The following is a 7,550-nucleotide window of genomic DNA, read 5'->3' on the forward strand; positions in this document are numbered from 1 at the left end:
CCTCGAAACGTTCACGATCTCGAAAGGTAGCTCCCTTAACACATCTATCTTTAGGAATGACCTCGGATCAGGGGGTCCGAGCTCGACGCACATATAATCTCGAATGCCATGTGACCTCGGGAGATGTCTCTAGTTCGAAAGATGACGAGAAACCTGGGAAGCTAAGGCCTTGGAGGATGTATGATAAAAACCTTGAATATCTATAAGTGTTGTCCATACGAGATGTAATTCCCATTTATTACTGTAAATCCCCTAGAATCGTGGGATATTATTTGATTAGTTATACGCCCCCTGGTCTTCAGGGGACGTTTCCTTTCATATCTGATTATAGGCATTTAAAGCCATTTATTTTATTTACACAAAAAGAGTAACTACCCAAAATATGTGGGATAGTATTCTGCAGCCTTCTCTATAAATAGAGAGGCCATGCACCATTGTAAAGGACCGAAATTCTGAACCTGGAGAGAAAACTCTGAAGAATTCATGCTGAAGAATTTTCAGAGATAATCTTGAGTTTAATAACAGAGACTCGTGGACTAGGTAGATTTAACTGCTGAACCACGTAAAAATCGTGTGTTTGTATTGTCTTATTTCAATTGGCCATTATCAGTTATTGTTTATGTGCTCTTCTTTCACTGTTTGACGAAAAACGGCATCAACAGTTATTAATTAAATTTATAACAATTAAAACTTTATGATCTATGTACCAATATCATTATGATTAATGATTGCAGACCAAGATAGAAAATAATGTAACTAGTGTTGTCCCAGTATCTAGGAGCTTGTGGGCTAAGTTAATTTGGTCATGAAAATCCATATCTCAATAAAAAATATGTAGAAATTATTGATATATATGTTTAGCGACGTAAATTCCCCCATTAATGAAAGTAACTGCTTTTACTATATATATCAGCAATATCGACATATTTCTTATTTAGATATGGATTTTGCTGACCAAATTAACTTAGCCCACTTGCTCCCAGATACAAGAACAAAATTACTTGCATTCTTTTCTAATCACTGGTCTGCAATCATTAATGATGGGTTGTTGGCAGATGGATAATAAAGTTATACTTTGAAACTATATAATTGATAACTTTGCTTTAGAAATGTTCATATTGTTTATTTATTTTCTTTCCAAGTTAGGTTTTCTTTTAATGTTATATTGGAATCTAATATATGTATTTTTTATTGTGCAGACTCAGATGACGAGCACCGAGAATCGCAGAGTTTGACCGCTACATCATCTGCTGCTTCTTGTGTTGGCGATAATGTCGATGGTTAGTTCCCACCTGATATGGACATTGTCAATGATGTCCTTGGGCTCCGCTCGTGCTATAAGAAAAGATTTTCGGCGTTGCTTAGGCTAAAGGCAAAATATTGGCGGGAAGAGGGTAGGATCTTTATAATCTTCTCAAGTGTCCAGGTAATTTTCGCCTGAAGTGGACGCTATTATGCAGCAAAATCAATACTTAAAGAAGTATATGACTAAACTTGAGAGTCGTCAACGGCGTTCATATTTGTTGCTTAGTGCTTTGTTGAAGCAGGTTGGTGTTGTCTCCTGGATTTTTTGTGGACTTGCCAGAAGAGGGTCCTGAAGATGCTGATGACAAGGACGATGGCGCAACTGACGGGGGTGTGGATGCTGATAGGGGTGGGGATGAAGAGGACAGTACCCACTTGTGGAATTTATTTATTTATTTGGAGTTTATATAATTATATACAAAGTTTGTGTTAATGTACTAAACTACTTTTATATATTCATGTTTAGTGGAGACAATTAAAATTAATAGTTTTAATTTAATTTTTATTTGATTTCTAATTAAATTAAATAATATTACTAAATAAATTAAAATTATTAAATATAATTTTGTTTAAATAATTTATTAATTTTAAAAAATAGTTTTACCTATGCAAAATTGCATCGGCAAAGATCATTTTCGCCAAAAATAAATTTTCTTTCGCAGGCCCAATTCCACGCCACTAAAAGTCTAGCTTTTACTGGCGTAAAATCGCATCACCAAAGGTCTTAACCTTTGCCGGCACAATTTTATGCCACTAAAAAGCCTCACTTTTGCCAGTGTAAATTAGCGCAAGCACAGGGTTACACTTTTACCGGCGCAATTCTGTGTCGCCAAAAGTATTTTTTCATAATTTTATGGGGAAGTTTTTCATCGGCGCATCCATATTTTTGCCGGCGCATTTTTTTCATCGATAAAAGTAACTTTTGCTAGTGTAGGTTGTTTTGCATTGGAAGAATTCTTATTATCGATGGACTTCCGTCTTCGCCTTTTCCCGACGCCATAACGCGTCGGCAAAGCCAATCTGGCTTTTGCTGGCACAAATCAGGACTTTTACCGGTGCAAAAATGTGCCGGCAAAAGTCACGCTTTTTTTTTGTAGTGATAGAAACCCTATAGAAATATATATAAAATTTGGTCACTCAAAATATATTAGTATAGCAACAACAACTAATTAATCAACATGTTTTGGTAGTGTTTGTGCTCATATTTTTCCTTATATACAATTAAATATTATTTGGACTCCACTTAAAAATATTCATGATTAAGAATATTTACACATCATGGTGTGTAATTTGAGTGTGCAAATTAAAAGTGTATCTATCATTACTCTTTTACTTAACACCAATCACAAAATTTACATTTTAAATTATTGTAGTCTTGTACTCTTTCTAACTAATTAGTTATGCACACATCATCATTAAAAACCCATTAACAAAGGTGTAAATTTTCATTTAAAAATATTACTTTTTTTAACTTCGAGAGGGGATTAGAATTCGAGGGTAAATATAACATCACGAAGCTATATCTATTACTATTAAAAATAGTACTACTTTTGAGATTGCTATGAAATTAAAACAAACAAATTTACACTAATTTTTAAAAAATTATGTATGCAGGGTATGTTATAACTCTATTTTGAAAAATAAAATCTCTCAATTTCATTGATGTACCTTGTTAGGAAGCATTCACATAATTTTGGACAAAGGGGATTTAAATTTGGCATCTTTATTATATGAAGAGAGTTGTAGTACCATTATATGCTTATAACAACAAAAATAAAAGATGTTTACCATTATATACTTATAATATAAAATAATTACAAAAATCACAAAAATACATTGCTACGTCATCAAAAAATGCTGGATTCTAAAAGTAATGGTATCAGAGCCATACTTCATCTTATCCTACTGACGAGTCTCTATTTCAGAACATGGCAAAAGAAACCTCATCCACAAGCTCTGCAAGTTCTAGTACTCCTATAATATCACCATTGTCACTTACTCCTTCCCCATCTTTCCGCAAGTCCACAGCCAATAAACTTGACTTTCTTTACGAACTATAATATGTTCCTGAAGAAAACAAGATTGCCAATAACAACTTTCCCTTGATCAACCCGTACCAAATATTCCCAAAATCCATTACTCCTTTTACCCGTTCCATTAAAGCACTCATCAAACCATCCTACAAAGCCCCAAAAGAATATATCCAAGCCTCTAAATTCAGCAAATGTCAATTAAGACCTACTCCTGAGGTCCAATTCGTCACTTTACAAATCCCTCCTGAATTTATTCCCGAGTGGACTGCGTAAGGATTTACCCATACACACTTTGGTGCCATCTATTTCCCTTCATGGCCGAAAGGGCCTTCCAATCGGCTGCTGAATGGGTCTGCTCGACACCCGAATGAGGAAATACCAACATGAAAGCATTGCCACCATAGAGACTACATTAAACGCAGGAACAGTAATAACTACGCTGTTTCCTAACTTTAATATGTCTCTCAAGGACAACCATTTGATTGATGTTTTTAAAGTAGAGGTCCAACTTTTCTGGAATTGACCAAGATCTCACCTCCATTGGAGCTACCCTTCACTACCAGATGGCATACAGACTCCAAGACCACGCTCTGGATCTTTCCTGCCAACAGCTGACGAAGCATTACTGGTCACAGTGGACTCTACCCAAGTTCCAACATGCACTCATATTCCAAGGCAAATCTCTACAGATGATCTTATGAAGATTTTGCCTAGTTCATGGATAACAAATTATGAGATGCTCCATCAACCTTAAAAAGCTGTCCAAACTCTTACTAAACCATCTTATCATAAACGAGAGGATGGCTTTGTCGAAATAATCTTTGACAGAACTCAAACCAAGGCACCTAGTTGCTTTACCACCCAGTATATGATGACATCCGTCACACTAGCTAATGTGGAAATCCAATCCTTTGATTCTCAAGGCAGTCCTATTTATGCTTTCGAATCTTCGGATGGACATAAGTATTGGGATGTTTGCGACTGCAAAAGTTGCCTAAGATTGGAAGAAGATCTCCCAAAGCCAAAGCAACGTCCGAGCTCCGGGAAACGACTTAAGCAGCGGCTAAATCAAGGAGAAAAGGAAATAGGATTGTTAGGCCAACCCTCTGGAAAGTTTGACTATATAGTCAAATATTCTACTCCTAAAGGCTTACCTGACTCTCCTCCAAAACCAACTGGATGGGACATTGAGCTTCCTCCCACGGGCTCCCAAAGCCTCCACTTTCGGCTCCCCAACAGAACATTTTTCCATGCTACAAAAAGGCAGCAAAATGGATGCAACATCATGGAGAAGCTTTTCCTGCTCAAAATCAGTTACAACAGATTCCACAAGTATGTATGATGACTACTACTGATTATGAGTCAGATTTTCCTCCACTCAAGAAATTTGACAAGCAAGATGACCAAGGTACAGTCTCTCACCAACCAAAGGTTCAAAACTCTACAACCAGGAATGCAGACGGGACTCTCAAAAAGATATCTCCGGCCGAAGAAGTTCTCAATTGGCAATCAGAAAATATGATTGCCCAAAACAAGGTCTTAAACACAAGTCGAGTTACAAAATACCAGAATAGAGACGGCAGTAAAACAATCCTAGAATACTGTCACTGACAAACTCACTACAAAGATCCAACAGACTCATGAAGAGCTTCTAGCTATCATCAAAGCAAACTTAGTTCCGATGCCAGTATTCCTAGCAAAAGAAGTTGAGATGAAGAGCCTCAAAACCCAATATGAATCCCTCAAGAATCGGTTCTGCCAACAAGAATCGACAAAGGCACCTTCAACTAGCTATTTGGGAACTTCGTCCTCGTTCGGGATAACTACGACGCCAGTCCCTTGGCAGTTTGCTACAATACCGAAAACCTCTCAGCCTTTTCCTATTACTGGATCTGTACAAGAAGACTCTGTCGTAAGACTAAGGCGCATGCTTGATGAAAACCAACAACAGAAGATAAAAAAGGGGAAGAAGAAAGAATCACCTAGCCAAATGACAGATGAACTCAAACAACTTATGGTTCATCCAGCTACAAACCCTCTGTCACAAATGATTCGCCATACAAGCACTCTCCACATTGCAGATAATGAAACGGACTCAGACGATCAAAGATCTTCAACTAGTTCAAACAATTCTTCGGGTGACTGGTCTGAAGAAATAAGCTCAACTTCTGATGATTCCATACTGAGTGACTCCGAGAGCTTATCCAGTAAACTTTGTCTAGCGATGATGATGAAACATTTCCACATCTGATGGTGCAACCAGCTGAATCAAACTCACAGATCGAACCAATTATCACAAGCGAAGATGAAAGTGGAAATGAATCAACAACACCACATGTTCCCCAAAAACGAAAAAGTAAAGGTTCAAATTTTCAAACTTTTACTTTAGATGACCTCCCTCCATCAAAATGGCGCGAAATGTTCCAGGAGTTTCAAGCTTGGCTCAGCCTAGAATCACAAAGACCGGAAACACAGACAGGAACGATTCTCCTCAGCTTTGTTTCCCATTTTACAGGCACCCTACAAGATTGGTGGACAAGTCTGGGCGATTACAGACAAATGAAATTTTTACAACTTCCATCTGTCACAAATGCCCTGACCTATCTATATATTGAGTTCTGCGGACAAGATGCTCAAGTCACTGAAAGACTTCGCGCATAATTCTTAAAACTAAAGTGTTGTTCAATGGATAAGAGAGATTTGGAAAAACATTATAAAAAGATGACTCAACGATTCTACTAAATAGGTGGAATTGATGACCCAAATCTAAAATAGGCGTTCCTCTCTTCCATACTAGAACCACTAGGAGAAGAAACCTTCAGACTTCTCTCGGGAACAGGAAGAACCTTAGCTGATGCTACGATTGGAGAAATCTATCAACTAGTTCTAAAGGCATTGGAAAAGATGTGCTCTCAGCACAAATTTATCCAAGAATTCATGAAACAATCCAAGAAGCTTGGAAATGTTTGCAGCCAGAAGGAACTACGAATCAAATGCCAGTCAGAACCAGCATGTTCTTGTCTCCCAGAAAAAAGGAAACACAGCAAAAGGTTTAAAACCTTTAGGACCTTTAAATCCTCAAAAGGAAAAGGCCGCCGCTCCTTCAAGTTTCTAAGGAGGAAACGCTCTATCAGAAAAAAGTCTGACAGATGTTTCATCTGTGGTGAAAAGAGACATTATGCCAAACAATGCCCCAAAGGGAAAACCGCCAAACTGATCTCCCACATTCAACAAACAACGGGCATATCTCTCGAAGAGAATGATCTAGAATCCATCTTCTCTACTGATGACGAGATCAATTCAGAATCCCTCTGTGCATTCGAACAACAGAAGACCCCAGATGAATTCTACCACATGGCAGCAATCAATACAATACAACCATCGCTAATCATCTCCATGCAGATCCTCCCTACAAAATATGCTCGGCCAGTCAAAGTAGCAGCCTTCTTCGACACAGGAGCATCATACACCATGATGAACCCTGATATTCTCCCTCCAGAATATTGGAAGAAAGAAAAGCAATTCTTCCACGCTGCAAACGGAAGCATCTTCTGTACAGAGCTCATCAGTAAACCAATCAAATTACAGTTCTTCCCAAGATGCTCTATCATTCATAGAGTAATTGGTTCAAAATTACCAGGGAAGGATTTAATTATTGGTTTTGATGTCTACACTAAGAAAAAGGGTTTGAGAATCCTTCCTGGTGGCCTGGGTTACAAACAACATTTTGCTCTATGTGAATCTATACCAAACTATTTCCTCATGCCTCCTGATCCATTCTCCAAAGTTAAACAAAGGCTCATAGAAAATTCTTGTGCCACAAGTCATGCTGAATTCCTCCAGAAATGTGAACACCCTCTTCGGAAAAATCATCAGTTCTTCATCAGTTTACCATTTAAGCTGAATGAAGATGTTAACCCTACCAAGGCAAGCCACCCAGGCATGAACCCAGAGCATCAGAAAATGGCAACTGAGGAGTGCAAAGAACTACAATAACAAGGACTAATCGAACCAACCACATCTTCATGGGCATGCCATGCTTTCTACGTCAACAAGAGATCAGAACAGGCCCGAGGAAAACAGAGGCTGGTCATCAATTATAAGCCTCTGAATGAATTTTTGGCAGATGATAAACTCCCCCTACCAAATAAAAATTCCATATTTGCAAGCCTGTCAAAGGCCCAAATATTTTCAAAATTTGACCTCAAGGCA

The sequence above is a fragment of the Humulus lupulus genome, chromosome 2 (genome assembly GCF_963169125.1).
Source record: "Humulus lupulus chromosome 2, drHumLupu1.1, whole genome shotgun sequence".
Lineage (NCBI taxonomy): Eukaryota > Viridiplantae > Streptophyta > Magnoliopsida > Rosales > Cannabaceae > Humulus > Humulus lupulus.